We start from the raw sequence: 17,579 nt of genomic DNA, 5'->3' as shown, positions 1-17,579 counted from the left end.
CGGTGGTGGTGACAGGGACATACAGAAAAGCCCGAGCGCAGCGACATTTATAATGATGGCAATACAGTATGGACCACAGGAACTGGACAAAGGGATGGAGTAAAAGGAGTGGGGAGGGTTTAGGTGGCCTGTTAATTGTTTTCCTGCTTAAATTGAGCAGCCCGAGCATACACTATAAAAAAGCAATATTGGCACTGTGGCCCCCTTTATTTCTGTCCTTAATACTTGGGGCCCCCCTGAACCTCGGGGCCCTGCACAAGTGTCCCCTTTGTCCCCCCCGTCGCCATTCCTAATCAGGCGTTACCTATGGAGAAGCTGCGACATGACATCCTAGGACACGCAACTGCACCATGCATCACCATTATATTTGAGTGTGCCTTGGCAATATTTAAATCTTGTTCAGTGTACTGCGAGTTGTAAAAGGTTGAAAATCTCTGTGCTACAGTGTCATCACCATGTTGTTATAAAAACGCCCCAAAAACTCTGAAAGATGTGCATTGTGGGAGGGGCTGCTGCAGAGGCCCGGTAGGTGCTCCAGTTTGCTACCCCTCCCCAGTATGCCCTTGCTGTAGCCAATGGAAGGGGCACCATCTTCCCAGTGATCTCTTTGGAAAGATGGCGCCGCACATACAAAGCAAAGACTCTAGCACAGCCCCTGATTGGCTGCCGGTTCACGATCTCTGATTGGCTCACGAACTGGCGCCTGATTTAAGATACCCACGCCTCCGCTGGAGACCGGACTGTGGAGCAGGATAAGTGCGTGCTGCACTCTCTTGCCCTCACTGTAAGCAAGGTGGTTGGACCGCTAAAGGACCCCTGCCCGTGGGCCGCAAAAGGATGCGGTAAGGGAGGCATTCGGCCCATGGGCCGCGGGTGTGACACTCCTGCACTAAAGTATCAGAATTAGCTTCACGGCACCCCTAGGCCAAAGTTTCTTATTGAGAAATTCAGAAAAAAATATAAAATGAAGTCAGTTGTGTTTATGATATGTCATCCTTAGGTTCAGTTATGTGGTGAGGGACTGATTTTGCCAATTTAATTAAGTATAAAAAATTTGAATTCGTCTTGGACCACCAAACTATGGCACTACTGCAAGGTCCCCCTAACACCTCCCCCCTCTTTCCCGAGGCACCCCAGGGTGTCACGGACCCTAGCTGGAAACTACTGCCATAAAATAAACTTCTTTTTTTTAATTACAAGTGTTCTCCACATTGTGGGCTCGGTAGCTTGCTGTGCTCACCACAGGTTCTATTCCCACTCATGGACAGCCCCCTGCCGGCATTCTAGTGGCCGGGATCCCGGCGGCAGTATGCTGACCGCCGGGATGGTGACTACATCCCATTTAGATGACTATGTGGGAGTTTTATCATTATTATTCTATTTGTATGTAAAAAGTGTTGAAAGGGTAGAGCGCTACTGTGCAGATTCCATACTGTTCCTTCAGGGAGGCTTCACTCCCTGTACCAAGATGGCTGCTGACCCAAAATACTGCACATAAGTGCGGCACCATCTTGTCAATGTCTTAGAGCATCACAGTGGGAGACAGTAGTTTTTCACTTAACTCCTCAGAGACCTGAGATTATCAGAGATCTACAACACTTCCAGTGATCCTGCACTGCTATCTGTTGCATACATTCATCAGCTGGGGAGCCGAATGACACCCCTCTCGTCTCAACCTCCGCTCAGTGAGAACCAGTGTGTAACAGTGATTATATGGGATTCATATAAATATTTTATACAATTCACAATATGAGCTTATCATCTTTGGAGTGTTGGAGAATTATTATACATTTTAATTTTTAATTTTTTGGTCAGATATAGTTTTTTTTATTCTTATTATTTCAGAATGTGACTGTACCCTCTTTTGTCATTTTCACCTCAGCTCACTTTTTTTTTTTTATAAAAGAGAACATTATCGACTTCCGGTTCCGGGACCCATGGAGTGAGCCGCACGCTGCAGGAGCTCCGTCCCGCCGCCCACCGCAATAAACCTTTTCAAGGCTGCTACAGCCTCTACATCACCCGGCACACCCTCTGCAAACTCTGCGGTCAGCATGGACCGCTATGTGACACCCATAGCTGCGGCTACCCAGGCTCCTACAGGCGTAAATGCGAGGCTGGAAAAGCGCCGCGCGGGAATCAACATGGCGCCTGGCGCCGGTCCTGAAGTCACCTCCCCAGCCTCCAAAAAAGTCGCGGCCGAGGGGACAGACATCACAGGACCACAGGTATGCCGTGATCCTGAAGCCCCTGTAACGTATGGAGACGTAGTGGCAGCAATAAAGGCAACCATGGCCCCTCTGTTATCACAGGCTGTCACTGATATCACTACACAGCTGCAGCACTTACAGCAGAGAGTCTCTCACACTGAATCCCAGCTGCAAGCAGCAACTCATGATATTGAGGGACTGCATCACTCAGTAAAATCTCTTACCACAGAGAATTATCAAATATGGAATAAGCTAGATGATATAGAAAATCGCTCAAGAAGAAATAATATCAGATTGGTGGGTTTGCCAGAATCACTTAAAGGCACAGCACTAGCTCATTTTGTACGTGTCACCCTGCCTACACTTTTGGGCATAGAACGAGACTGCAGCGATCTAGTTATTGAGAGGGTCCATCGTGTGGGCCCTGTCCCCACCCCCGCCAGACCGCGTCCACGGGTGACACTGTTCCGCTGTCTGAACTACCTTCATAAAATGGCATTCTGGTCTGCATCCCGCAAAATGAAAGATATCCAATGGGAGGGTAACAAGCTTTTCATATTCCAGGACTATTCGGTGGAATTGACCCGGGCCCGTAAAGCGTTTTCACCTATTTGCACTCAACTTGTGTCCGAGGGCCGCAAGTTTGGATTACTCTACCCCGCACGCTTACGCATTTATGAGGGTACCTCCCACAAAGATTTTCTATCACCCGCAGACGCAGTGGCCTACCTCCGTAATATCTCTAGAGAAGACACCACAGATATTACAGACCTCCCTTCGGCGGCTGCTGGATTATAATATACAGGTTTTCCCCCTGCGATTTCATCATATCTTCTGCGTGAACTGTGCTGGTTCTTTTTGCAAATGATCTCTTGCATCATAGTGACTGCTGCCGCTCTATATTTGATTCGGCTTCATTATATCTTCGATATGTTTTCATATATACAAAACAAGAAGAAGAAAAAATGTTCTATAATTGTTTATCATGTTACTTGCATATGCTGGGGACTCCCCCATTATCATGGACTTCCGTGGTTATGTTTGCTTATTTGTAATCTTTCCCATAGATTCTCTACATTACTCGACTCACTACATTCTGCCCAGGAGCTGTTGTTTTTAGGAGTATGCTGTTATCCTGCTTATTTTTTGTGGGATGCTGGGTGGGTATAGATAATAGAATTATGGCGGTGGGGAGGGGATCCTCCTTTCCTGTTAGTGCCCGTCACTGTATACCCGGGCGCGGGCACACCATCACTGGTGCTCGCTCATGCTTGCTGACCGGAGGTCACTGGCCACTGGCATATTAGTGATTTTTAAAATTATACTTCTACGATTGTACGGCCTGCTACTCACGATTGCCTCCTATCTCCCTTTTTCTTCTCTTGTTTTGTCTCTTTCCACCCCCCACTTCCCCACCCCCCATCCATCAGGATGTGATTATGTCGCTGTTTCCTGTGAAGGTGGTAAAGAATGCATCTGTTTTGCCTTTTCCTCTGACATATGGCTGACCTGACGGTGGGATCCTGGAATGTTGGGGGCTTTAATTCCCCAGCAAAGAGACGGAAAGTTCTCCTCTATCTTAATAAGCAACGGGTAGACCTGGCGTTCCTCCAGGAAACACACCTGACTTCAGAGGAGACGGCAAAACTAAATGCTTTGAATTGGCGGGTATTGGGGTTTACCTCTTTCAATTCTAAAGCCAGAGGTGTTGTTATATTGATCAAACGTTCTATCCCGGCGGAAGTTCTGTCCACTGTTGCTGACCCTGACGGTCGTTATGTGATACTATCTGCTAAGATTCATGGTAGAATTTATTCAATGTGTAATGTATATGCACCTAACGTCTATTCTAAGAAATGTTTTCAGTCCTTACTGGCCAAACTGACTCCCTTCCTCACAGATCCCTTGATACTCAGTGGGGATTTCAACCTTATCTCCTCCTCCTACCTAGACAGATCGCACCCACCAGCAAGACCTCTCTCATTGCCCAAATTCGGGATACCCCTACTGGCTGAAAGACTGCAGGTAGTAGATATTTGGAGAGCCTTACACCCCACAGACAAAGAATACACCTGCCTCTCTGCGGCCCATCATACACTGTCTAGGATAGACTACATTTTATTATCCCATTCTCTTCTACCACATGTATCCGACTCTCAAATTGAGGCAATATCTCTGTCGGACCATGCTCTAGTCACAGCGACCCTTCACTTTCCAGACGCTCCCTCATCTCCCAAATTGTGGAGATTCCCTACATATCTCGCCAACTCCCTGAAATTTCAACAAAGACTGGAATCTTCTTGGGAATCTTATAAGACTAATAATTCATCCCATTTAGATGAGGATCCTATATTATTTTTGATGACCGCAAAGTCGGTTCTCCGAGGTGATATAGTATCCTATGTCTCCGCCACTAACAAAAAATATGCCTCTAAGTACCTAGAGTTCCAGAGGCCCCTGTCGACAGCCTATGAGCAATACAAATCCTCTCCTACTCCACACAACCGTCTTCTTTATATGGAGGCTAAAACACATTTCGATGAATTCATGTCTTCCATGGGTAATAGGTTCTCCTTTTCGGTGAATCACAGGTTTTATAAGTTTGGCAATAGAACTGGAAAATTGTTAACGACTCTCCTTACTGGTTCCCGCCCTCCCATGGTCACTCATCCCTTACGCACCACCACTGGCGTATTAACTACAAACAACCAAGAAATCTCTGAGATAATGAAATCTTTCTATAAAGATTTATACTCCTCAACCCCACATCCCTCCCCTTCCACGGAATCTACCCCTCCACCATGGCCCAAAGAGTTTTGGGACGATCTTCCTATCCCCCAACTTCAACCCTCCATGGTACAATCATTGCTTGATCCGATCTCATTGGAAGAAGTCCAGAGTGTCATTGGTCAATTTGGCAGGGACAAAGCACCGGGCCCTGATGGCTTTAGTGCCGATTTTTATAAAATTCTTTTACCCCGAATAGGGGAAAATCTGGTGTCTGTACTAAATGCGATTTTGTCTTCTGACACTCTTCCCAGACATTTTAATACTGCTGTCCTTAAAGTCCTTCCTAAACCGGGTAGAGATCTGTCCCAGCCTGGATCATATCGCCCGATCTCATTGTTAAATCTTGATTATAAGTTACTCACTAAAATATTGGCAAATCGAATTAAATTATTACTCCCCCAAATTATACAAGGGATAGAAAGTGGCGAGACAACCGCACTAGATCGCTCCTGTCTCTAAAGAAATCCTCCAAAGAGAGGAGGTAAATTTCAACAGGAGACTAACTTAAGTTCAAACAGATTGACCAACTATCATACTATTCAAAAAAAGAGAATATCTCTTAAGGTACATTTTATTGGTTGGTGGTGCTCCCCAGAGTCAGAAATAACATAGTATTAAAGGAAAGAAAAGAAGACTCTTTTTTTGGGGGCACTCTTATTATTTTGTTGTTAAGCCTGTACAGGAAAAATGCTGTTTTATCAATAAAATATAACTTTTATTAAGTGTGATTAAAATGTCTGAGATTGTATGTAATTAACAAAAAATTGCAGCAGTGAAATCATGCCCTGCGATTTAATTGGGTATAGAATTACTCCAAAATAATTGGGTATAGAATTGTTCCCAAAGTGGGTGTTTTTGAGAGCCCGCAAATGTATTATCCACACACCTCTATTGTCATAGAAACCTATAGTGGTTTAATTTATTTGTTCAATCTGAGATTTCTAAACGGCACTAATTAGTACAGGATAAGTTGCCAAAATCAACCCAAGTATCAAGGTTCTACAACACTACTGTAGGTTTCTTCCTCTGTGATGATTACCTCATTCTCTATATCCACATATTGGGGAATCTTAAAGTATACCTCAATCAGCGACACATATTGCGGGTGTGTTTCAATTTTATATATGCAGAGTCCTATTTTGGATTGCAGTCATATTCTTATGAGGAAAAGCACCAAGTGTTTCTGACATAAACTTGTTGTGCCTGTAGCCTGTTCTATGTGTCAATTCAAACCTGCACAGAGATCACCCGTGAACCACGGAGTGGATTGTTATTATATCATCCGTCTACGGGGACAACAGAGTGTGTTTAGAAATTTTACTGTGTCATTATTGATACAATACCGATGAATTATTCCCACATATCTGCAGGATACTGAGAACAATATAACTGTCGGCAGATTGATCTAAATGTGCACCCTTCTTTTGGTGTTTACAACCCACACAAACGTTCAATAATTTTGTACAGAAATCACATAAATTATGTTATAGCACCAGGCTGAAAAAAGAGCAAAACAGATATGTGCTCTATAGGGACGTAGCACGCCCTTATTACTGCACCCGCCGGTATTATTGCTCAATCACATCTATGCATAATAGGTTTCTCATATCAGAAAGCCACAATATAGGTTAGCCTTCTCATCTGGATCATGTGTGTTTGTAGCCCTTGTACTCGAAATAAGCACACGGAATACAATATTCAAATTGAACCAAGGTAGGTGTGAGAACCTGTACGGATCGTTAATAGCATTTAAATATCTGTCAGCAGATTGATCCAAATGTTTACCCTTCTTTGGGTGTTTATAACCCAAATAAACGTTTAACAATTTGTTACAGAAATCACATACATGAAGTTGAGAGCACCAGGCTGAAAAAGGAGCAAAACAATTATGTGCTCTATAAAGGGACGTAGCACGCCCTTGTTACTGCACCCGCCGGTATTATTGCTCAATCACATCTATGCATTGCATATTTCTCATATCAGAAAGCCACAATATAAGAGTTAGCCTTCTCATCTAGATCATATGTGATTGTAGCTTTTGTACTCACAAATAAGCGCACGGGATACAATATTCAAACTAAACCAAGATAGGTGTGGGAACCTGTACGGATCCTTAATAGCATTTAAGGGAGGCAACCTTCCGCATATCAAGAGTAAACACAATGTGTCGGTTACATTTCCTCTATTGTACGTAATCAAAGAAAACACACATTACATATAAAGATGACAATTTACATCATAAAAATGCATTATGTAGTCAAACTGTATAATTGAGGTAGCAAGTTATATTGTGTTTGACAATTTCCCAAATGTGAGACGGAAAAGGAGAAACCAGTGAATATCTCCTGCAACTTCTGCTGTCATTCACTCTTAATTGACCTGCGCCTATGGTAATCAGCGGAGGGAAGATGAGAGAGTGGCCGGGTATTCACTGGTTAGGAAGAAAGAAAGGAGCCGTTCTGCTGTTCCCGTTAGAGTGTATACGGCTGCCTGGTGTCCAGGGACATTGCAGGAAGCCGCAGCACAATGCAGGAATGAGAGTTGGCCGAGTATTATGTGCCTTTATCCAAAAAATTGAGATTGAGTGAGTAATAGAAAGCCCGTGTTACGGGCGTGCGGGCTCACGAGCTTCCCACTGGCAGCGGCATCAGCTCCAAATCAGCTGTGGAATGGATAACGCGTTTCACTCGTAAGCTTGTTCACATCCTGTCACATGCAGCATCTACAGCACACCACTACCATTGACCTTATATAGCAGATCCTTAATGGTCTGTAATCAAAATGATTTTGATTGACAGATATGTGAACCACTAAGGAAAGGCTAACTGAAACGAAGACCTTAACACTGTATAAGCATAACTTTATGAACATGTGAATGTGTGTACACATATTCATCCATTTTACAAAAGTCCACATGTAGAATAACTTATTATTATTTCTACTTGGAGGGTATCATCAGTTGCTATTTTTGACCGTATCATAATATATAAAATTGTATGATTGTTGATCACCAGTAACTCTTCTTAGAAAAGAGAGAGATATGAGAGAGATTTATAAGGTCGGCTACTTTGTAAAGGATGGTCAAATGCAGTGAGAATTACCTATGATTTACTAAATTTATTTATCCATAAAGGAACTATTTATTGGTGAATGTTAAAGTAGAGTAATAATAGCAAAGTAATAATATTTAATCTTTTCATAAATTACATTCTTATCCCATTATTTTTGTATTGTATTTATTTTTATTTCATTTTATTATATTTTTTATTTTTTATATTTTTATAATTCTATCATTTACCTATGGTTTTGTGTTGTTTAATTTTATATTTTTTTATTTTTTGATTTTTATAATATTTATTTTTGTAATTATAATTCTACATGAGGAAAAATTATTTCTTGAAAAACAACTGGATAACAATATGTTAAATTCTACGGGTATGTAAGAGAATTTGTATATGTGCACCCCTATATATATATATGTGCTATATATATGTGCACACACACACCCCCACAACTGTATAGATATCCCCATGTATCCCTACTTGTATATGCATATGTACATATATGTGCGTGAGTATACGCCCTCATACCCAGAGACAGATATAGGGACTGGGTGTAAGTGGAGGCGGGACTTCATAGGCAGTGAGCTTGAACGGAAATGAGGGGGGAGGGGAAGCGGGAAAGACGAGAGAGAGGTGCAAAAAATAGAGAAAAAGGAGGAAATATAGTCCAAACAGTATCTTTCATTGATGTTGAGGCATGGGGGAATAGGAGGGTGAATTACAGATAATATAATATCATTATAATTATTGAAGGTATTATCACAGAAAGGGGCTGTAGTTGATATACTCATTGAGTCCGCCCGGAGTTAGAGCATCCAATTTGAATGTCCAACGACTTTCACATTTAAGTAACTCTCTAGTGAGATCTCCCCCCCCTGATTCCAAGGTGCACTGCCTCTAGGCCAAATGCTTTGAAAGTCTTCAGATCGCCCTTATGCTTGTAATGAAAATGTCTGGCCACAGTAGTCAATTGTCTTCCCCTACTCATGTCCAAAACAGCATTCCTTACTGTGCCAATGTGTTCCAGGATGCGTTGTTTTAGCATCCTCGTGGTCATTCCCACATATTTGGCACCACATTCACATAGGATACAGTAAACCACCCCAGTTGTACGACAGTTGATATAGTCCTTAATTTTGATGTTATTGCCATATCTGTCCATGATTTCTTTTTTCCTGGTCATAAACTGGCAAGCGTTGCATGATCCACATGCAAAGGAACCTACCAGGGTGGGATTTTTAGGGTTGGTACGGGTAAAGTGGCTCCTGACAAGGTGATCTCGTAAGTTTGGCGCCCTGCGCCAACTCATAGATACAGTTAATCCAAGTTGTCTTGCGAGATCCGGGTCGGCCAAGAGAACATGCCAATGCTTCTGAAGACTGTTCTTAATTAGTCTCCATTCACTGTTAAAGTTACTGATGAATCTCAGTAACAAGGGCGTGCTACGTCCCTTTATAGAGCACATAATTGTTTTGCTCCTTTTTCAGCCTGGTGCTATCAACTTCATGTATGTGATTTCTGTAACAAATTGTTAAACGTTTATTTGGGTTATAAACACCCAAAGAAGGGTAAACATTTGGATCAATCTGCTGACAGATATTTAAATGCTATTAACGATCCGTACAGGTTCTCACACCTACCTTGGTTCAATTTGAATATTGTATTCCGTGTGCTTATTTCGAGTACAAGGGCTACAAACACACATGATCCAGATGAGAAGGCTAACCTATATTGTGGCTTTCTGATATGAGAAACCTATTATGCATAGATGTGATTGAGCAATAATACCGGCGGGTGCAGTAATAAGGGCGTGCTACGTCCCTATAGAGCACATATCTGTTTTGCTCTTTTTTCAGCCTGGTGCTATAACATAATTTATGTGATTTCTGTACAAAATTATTGAACGTTTGTGTGGGTTGTAAACACCAAAAGAAGGGTGCACATTTAGATCAATCTGCCGACAGTTATATTGTTCTCAGTATCCTGCAGATATGTGGGAATAATTCATCGGTATTGTATCAATAATGACACAGTAAAATTTCTAAACACACTCTGTTGTCCCCGTAGACGGATGATATAATAACAATCCACTCCGTGGTTCACGGGTGATCTCTGTGCAGGTTTGAATTGACACATAGAACAGGCTACAGGCACAACAAGTTTATGTCAGAAACACTTGGTGCTTTTCCTCATAAGAATATGACTGCAATCCAAAATAGGACTCTGCATATATAAAATTGAAACACACCCGCAATATGTGTCGCTGATTGAGGTATACTTTAAGATTCCCCAATATGTGGATATAGAGAATGAGGTAATCATCACAGAGGAAGAAACCTACAGTAGTTTTGTAGAACCTTGATACTTGGGTTGATTTTGGCAACTTATCCTGTACTAATTAGTGCCGTTTAGAAATCTCAGATTGAACAAATAAATTAAACCACTATAGGTTTCTATGACAATAGAGGTGTGTGGATAATACATTTGCGGGCTCTCAAAAACACCCACTTTGGGAACAATTCTATACCCAATTATTTGGGAGTAATTCTATACCCAATTAAATCGCAGGGCATGATTTCACTGCTGCAATTTTTTGTTAATTACATACAATCTCAGACATTTTAATCACACTTAATAAAAGTTATATTTTATTGATAAAACAGCATTTTTCCTGTACAGGCTTAACAACAAAATAATAAGAGTGCCCCAAAAAAAGAGTCTTCTTTTCTTTCCTTTAATACTATGTTATTTCTGACTCTGGGGAGCACCACCAACCAATAAAATGTACCTTAAGAGATATTCTCTTTTTTTGAATAGTATGATAGTTGGTCAATCTGTTTGAACTTAAGTTAGTCTCCTGTTGAAATTTACCTCCTCTCTTTGGAGGATTTCTTTAGAGACAGGAGCGATCTAGTGCGGTTGTCTCGCCACTTTCTATCCTTTGATAATCTTCACTAGCATATTGCTAGTCTCTGAGACCGAGCACAGATCTTACTCAATCTCTTACAATCTTGATATATGCTTAATTATCTTTATTTGACTGTACCTGTCCAGGGATGATGATCTGTTAATACAATTACTGAGATTGTTCTTTTAAACCGAACAATATATGCACACCACTTAATCTTTTTTGACATTATGAGTAGCTTTAGTCTAAAGAATGAATTGACCGTGAGACGTAAGACTAAGGAAAATATTAATTTAATTTTCCCAAATGAGATAGAACAAGTGACAAGCAATATCAAATGGGAAGAGGATTTTCGTAAATTAAAGTATACGCTACAAAAACAAATACGAGTTGGATGGGATATAACTACACTTGAGAATTACCAAAAACAACGGATCTATCCGAGAGGCCTACGGCCCAAGGTGTTCCCAGCATTTCCTTTAGCTACTGAAACACTCAAGAATGAATGGGAAGCCTGTCTGCTTAAATGTTCACATGAGCTTATGAACATTCTCTTGAAACATGACAATCTATTACTAAATGAGTGTGAAAAGGAAATAGAATCTCTGGGAAAAACCCTGGAACAATGGGAAACGGATGTTCAGTTTCAAAAAACTTTCGAACAGAATAAAATTGATCTTGAAAAATATGAACAAACTATTATTGACCGCAAAAGGGGTCAATTCCTTAGAGATAAAAAAGACTTTGCCACGGGACAAGTCTTTGCGTGGAAAAATATACAGAGAAGAGAATACCACAAGGGTACACAGGAAACTTACGGATATTCATCATCAGAAGCCGACTCATCTGGAGAAGATACCAGTGATACACAATTTTTCAATAGACAAAGAGATTCCAATACAAAAAATAGGGTTTTTTTAGAGAATCAAAAGGGTGTCAAGGGTGGACATCAGGAAACAAGAGGAAGACAAGGCGGTCCTCAAAGAAGAGGAAGAGCAAGATGTGGCTCCCCGTCATCCAACAGATATCCAATTCGGGCACGGAAGGGCCTGTGATGGATAGTCTCAAGATAATCAATCTGTCTGATCATGAGTTGACAGCATTAGAGGAGAACGTTCTTAGCAGAGGTTTGTCTTTCTCACCAACTGCTAATTTTGATCGCTTTTCATTAGAAAAGGATCTTAAACTTTTTGAACGTAAACTTCTCCTGAAAAAGTTTTTTATAAGTAGAAAGGATGATCCCGATATAACAGCTGATGCAGAACTCACGGAACAGGAATCTACAGCACTGGCCGCCCTAGAGGAATTGAATGAGGAATCGGAGGATGTGACATCTACACATTCAGGTAGAAGTAAACCCACCTGTAGGAAGAAGTCGACATTTTTTCCACCAGAGGCTATCTGTCCAGAGATTAAGGTTTTTACCAACTTAGTATCCAAGGAATTTGATACTTTATATAGAAATCGACATCTGTATAAAGTAGATAAAAATCTTAGTAGAGAAGAATGGGACTGTCTAAAGAACATCAAGAGCTGGAATGATGTAACCATTAAACCATTGGATAAGGGTGGCAATGTGGTGATTTGGCCTAAAGAGCAATATATGAAAGAGGCCTGCAAACAACTCTATGACAACAACTGTTATAAACATCTACTACTTAATCCTATGGACTACATAAAAAGTAAATACAAAAGGATTCTGGAAGACTCTCGTGCAAATGGTACTATATCCAAACATGAATATGAGTATCTTTGGACTGAGAATCCCACAACCCCTACATTATACCTATTGCCGAAGGTACACAAGGATCCCAGAATGCCTCCTGGGAGACCAATAGTCTCTGGGATAAACAGTATATCTGAGAAGGCCAGTCGTTTCCTTGATCTACACTTAAGAGATCTGGTAATAGGTTTACCCTCCTATATACAGGATACAAGAGATATCCTTAGAAAGATACATGACATCAATCTGGGAGAAGGCTACTTATTGGTAGGCCTGGATGTCGAGGCTTTGTATACGAGTATCGATCACAATGCAGGTATCTCTGCAGTGAAGTATTTTCTAAATATGAGTGAGTTTGGTGATTTTCAGGAATTTCTTTTGGAACTATTACATTTTGTTCTGAATCATAACTTTTTTTACTTTTGATGACAAATTTTCCTACAGGTAAGAGGGACAGCAATGGGCGCGGCATGTGCGCCAACCTACGCTAACCTATATTTAGGTTGGTGGGAAAAAGAAATGGTGTTTAGTGGCGATAATGAACAATTTACCAAACATGTGATCATGTGGTATCGCTATATCGATGACATTTTCATAATTTGGGATGCAGGACAAGAACTCCTGCTTCAGTTTATTGAGAAACTCAATTGTAATAGTTTAAACCTGAGATTGACTTATGAAATAAGCGATACTGAAATTTCCTTTTTGGATATTAAAATCTATAAGAATAAGCATGATCAGCTAGAAACTAAGCTTTTTCGTAAAACTACAGCCACCAATACGCTACTCCACCAGACGAGCCATCACTTTCCACCTACTGTGGAGAATATACCAAAAGGCGAATTTCTGCGGCTGCGAAGAAATTGCTCTAAAGCCGGTATATTCCAGCAACAGAGTGAAGAACTCACACAGAGGCTCAGAGAGAGGGGATATAGCCATAACTCTATTAAGAGAGCAAAATACTCCCTAAGAAATATAAATAGGGAAACATTGATTTTTGGAGGAAACAACACTGAAGTTAAAAACAAAGAGGAAGTGAGATTCATCAGTAACTTTAACAGTGAATGGAGACTAATTAAGAACAGTCTTCAGAAGCATTGGCATGTTCTCTTGGCCGACCCGGATCTCACAAGACAACTTGGATCAACTGTATCTATGAGTTGGCGCAGGGCGCCAAACTTACGAGATCACCTTGTCAGGAGCCACTTTACCCGTACCAAACCTAAAAATCCCACCCTGGTAGGTTCCTTTGCATGTGGATCATGCAACGCTTGCCAGTTTATGACCAGGAAAAAAGAAATCATTGACAGATATGGCAATAACATCAAAATTAAGGACTATATCAACTGTCGTACAACTGGGGTGGTTTACTGTATCCTATGTGAATGTGGTGCCAAATATGTGGGAATGACCACGAGGATGCTGAAACAACGCATCCTGGAACACATTGGGACAGTAAGGAATGCTGTTTTGGACATGAGTAGGGGAAGACAATTGACTACTGTGGCCAGACATTTTCATTACAAGCATAAGGGCGATCTGAAGACTTTCAAAGCATTTGGCCTAGAGGCAGTGCACCTTGGAATCAGGGGGGGAGATCTCACTAGAGAGTTACTTAAATGTGAAAGTCGTTGGACATTCAAATTGGATGCTCTAACTCCGGGCGGACTCAATGAGTATATCAACTACAGCCCCTTTCTGTGATAATACCTTCAATAATTATAATGATATTATATTATCTGTAATTCACCCTCCTATTCCCCCATGCCTCAACATCAATGAAAGATACTGTTTGGACTATATTTCCTCCTTTTTCTCTATTTTTTGCACCTCTCTCTCGTCTTTCCAGCTTCCCCTCCCCCCTCCTTTCCGTTCAAACTCACTGCCTATGAAGTCCCGCCTCCACTTACACCCAGTCCCTATATCTGTCTCTGGGTATGAGGGAGTATACTCACGCACATATATGTACATATGCATATACAAGTAGGGATACATGGGGATATCTATACAGTTGTGGGGGGGTGTGTGTGTGCACATATATATAGCACATATATATATATAGGGGTGCACATATACAAATTCTCTTACATACCCGTAGAATTTAACATATTGTTATCCAGTTGTTTTTCAAGAAATAATTTTTCCTCATGTAGAATTATAATTACAAAAATAAATATTATAAAAATCAAAAAATAAAAAAATATAAAATTAAACAACACAAAACCATAGGTAAATGATAGAATTATAAAAATATAAAAAATAAAAAATATAATAAAATGAAATAAAAATAAATACAATACAAAAATAATGGGATAAGAATGTAATTTATGAAAAGATTAAATATTATTACTTTGCTATTATTACTCTACTTTAACATTCACCAATAAATAGTTCCTTTATGGATAAATAAATTTAGTAAATCATAGGTAATTCTCACTGCATTTGACCATCCTTTACAAAGTAGCCGACCTTATAAATCTCTCTCATATCTCTCTCTTTTCTAAGAAGAGTTACTGGTGATCAACAATCATACAATTTTATATATTATGATACGGTCAAAAATAGCAACTGATGATACCCTCCAAGTAGAAATAATAATAAGTTATTCTACATGTGGACTTTTGTAAAATGGATGAATATGTGTACACACATTCACATGTTCATAAAGTTATGGTTATACAGTGTTAAGGTCTTCGTTTCAGTTAGCCTTTCCTTAGTGGTTCACATATCTGTCAATCAAAATCATTTTGATTACAGACCATTAAGGATCTGCTATATAAGGTCAATGGTAGTGGTGTGCTGTAGATGCTGCATGTGACAGGATGTGAACAAGCTTACGAGTGAAACGCGTTATCCATTCCACAGCTGATTTGGAGCTGATGCCGCTGCCAGTGGGAAGCTCGTGAGCCCGCACGCCCGTAACACGGGCTTTCTATTACTCACTCAATCTCAATTTTTTGGATAAAGGCACATAATACTCGGCCAACTCTCATTCCTGCATTTTGCTGCGGCTTCCTGCAATGTCCCTGGACACCAGGCAGCCGTATGCACTCTAACGGGAACAGCAGAACGGCTCCTTTCTTTCTTCCTAACCAGTGAATACCCGGCCACTCTCTCATCTTCCCTCCGCTGATTACCATAGGCGCAGGTCAATTAAGAGTGAATGACAGCAGAAGTTGCAGGAGATATTCACTGGTTTCTCCTTTTCCTTCTCACATTTGGGAAATTGTCAAACACAATATAACTTGCTACCTCAATTATACAGTTTGACTACATGATGCATTTTTATGATGTAAATTGTCATCTTTATATGTAATGTGTGTTTTCTTTGATTACGTACAATAGAGGAAATGTAACCGACACATTGTGTTTACTCTTGATATGCGGAAGGTTGCCTCCCTTAAATGCTATTAAGGATCCGTACAGGTTCCCACACCTATCTTGGTTTAGTTTGAATATTGTATCCCGTGCGCTTATTTGTGAGTACAAAAGCTACAATCACATATGATCTAGATGAGAAGGCTAACTCCTATATTGTGGCTTTCTGATATGAGAAATATGCAATGCATAGATGTGATTGAGCAATAATGCCGGCGGGTGCAGTAACAAGGGCGTGCTACGTCCCTTTATAGAGCACATAATTGTTTTGCTCCTTTTTCATCCTGGTGCTATCAACTTCATGTATGTGATTTCTGTAACAAATTGTTAAACGTTTATTTGGGTTATAAACACCCAAAGAAGGGTAAACATTTGGATCAATCTGCTGACAGATATTTAAATGCTATTAACGATCCGTACAGGTTCTCACACCTACCTTGGTTCAATTTGAATATTGTATTCCGTGTGCTTATTTCGAGTACAAGGGCTACAAACACACATGATCCAGATGAGAAGGCTAACCTATATTGTGGCTTTCTGATATGAGAAACCTATTATGCATAGATGTGATTGAGCAATAATACCGGCGGGTGCAGTAATAAGGGCGTGCTACGTCCCTATAGAGCACATATCTGTTTTGCTCTTTTTTCAGCCTGGTGCTATAACATAATTTATGTGATTTCTGTACAAAATTATTGAACGTTTGTGTGGGTTGTAAACACCAAAAGAAGGGTGCACATTTAGATCAATCTGCCGACAGTTATATTGTTCTCAGTATCCTGCAGATATGTGGGAATAATTCATCGGTATTGTATCAATAATGACACAGTAAAATTTCTAAACACACTCTGTTGTCCCCGTAGACAGATGATATAATAACAATCCACTCCGTGGTTCACGGGTGATCTCTGTGCAGGTTTGAATTGACACATAGAACAGGCTACAGGCACAACAAGTTTATGTCAGAAACACTTGGTGCTTTTCCTCATAAGAATATGACTGCAATCCAAAATAGGACTCTGCATATATAAAATTGAAACACACCCGCAATATGTGTCGCTGATTGAGGTATACTTTAAGATTCCCCAATATGTGGATATAGAGAATGAGGTAATCATCACAGAGGAAGAAACCTACAGTAGTGTTGTAGAACCTTGATACTTGGGTTGATTTTGGCAACTTATCCTGTACTAATTAGTGCCGTTTAGAAATCTCAGATTGAACAAATAAATTAAACCACTATAGGTTTCTATGACAATAGAGGTGTGTGGATAATACATTTGCGGGCTCTCAAAAACACCCACTTTGGGAACAATTCTATACCCAATTATTTGGGAGTAATTCTATACCCAATTAAATCGCAGGGCATGATTTCACTGCTGCAATTTTTTGTTAATTACATACAATCTCAGACATTTTAATCACACTTAATAAAAGTTATATTTTATTGATAAAACAGCATTTTTCCTGTACAGGCTTAACAACAAAATAATAAGAGTGCCCCAAAA

This window comes from Pseudophryne corroboree, chromosome 1, assembly GCF_028390025.1.
Source record: "Pseudophryne corroboree isolate aPseCor3 chromosome 1, aPseCor3.hap2, whole genome shotgun sequence".
NCBI classification, from domain to species: domain Eukaryota; kingdom Metazoa; phylum Chordata; class Amphibia; order Anura; family Myobatrachidae; genus Pseudophryne; species Pseudophryne corroboree.
The sequence above is the reverse complement of the archived record's forward strand: the minus strand, read 5'-3'. Positions refer to the sequence as shown.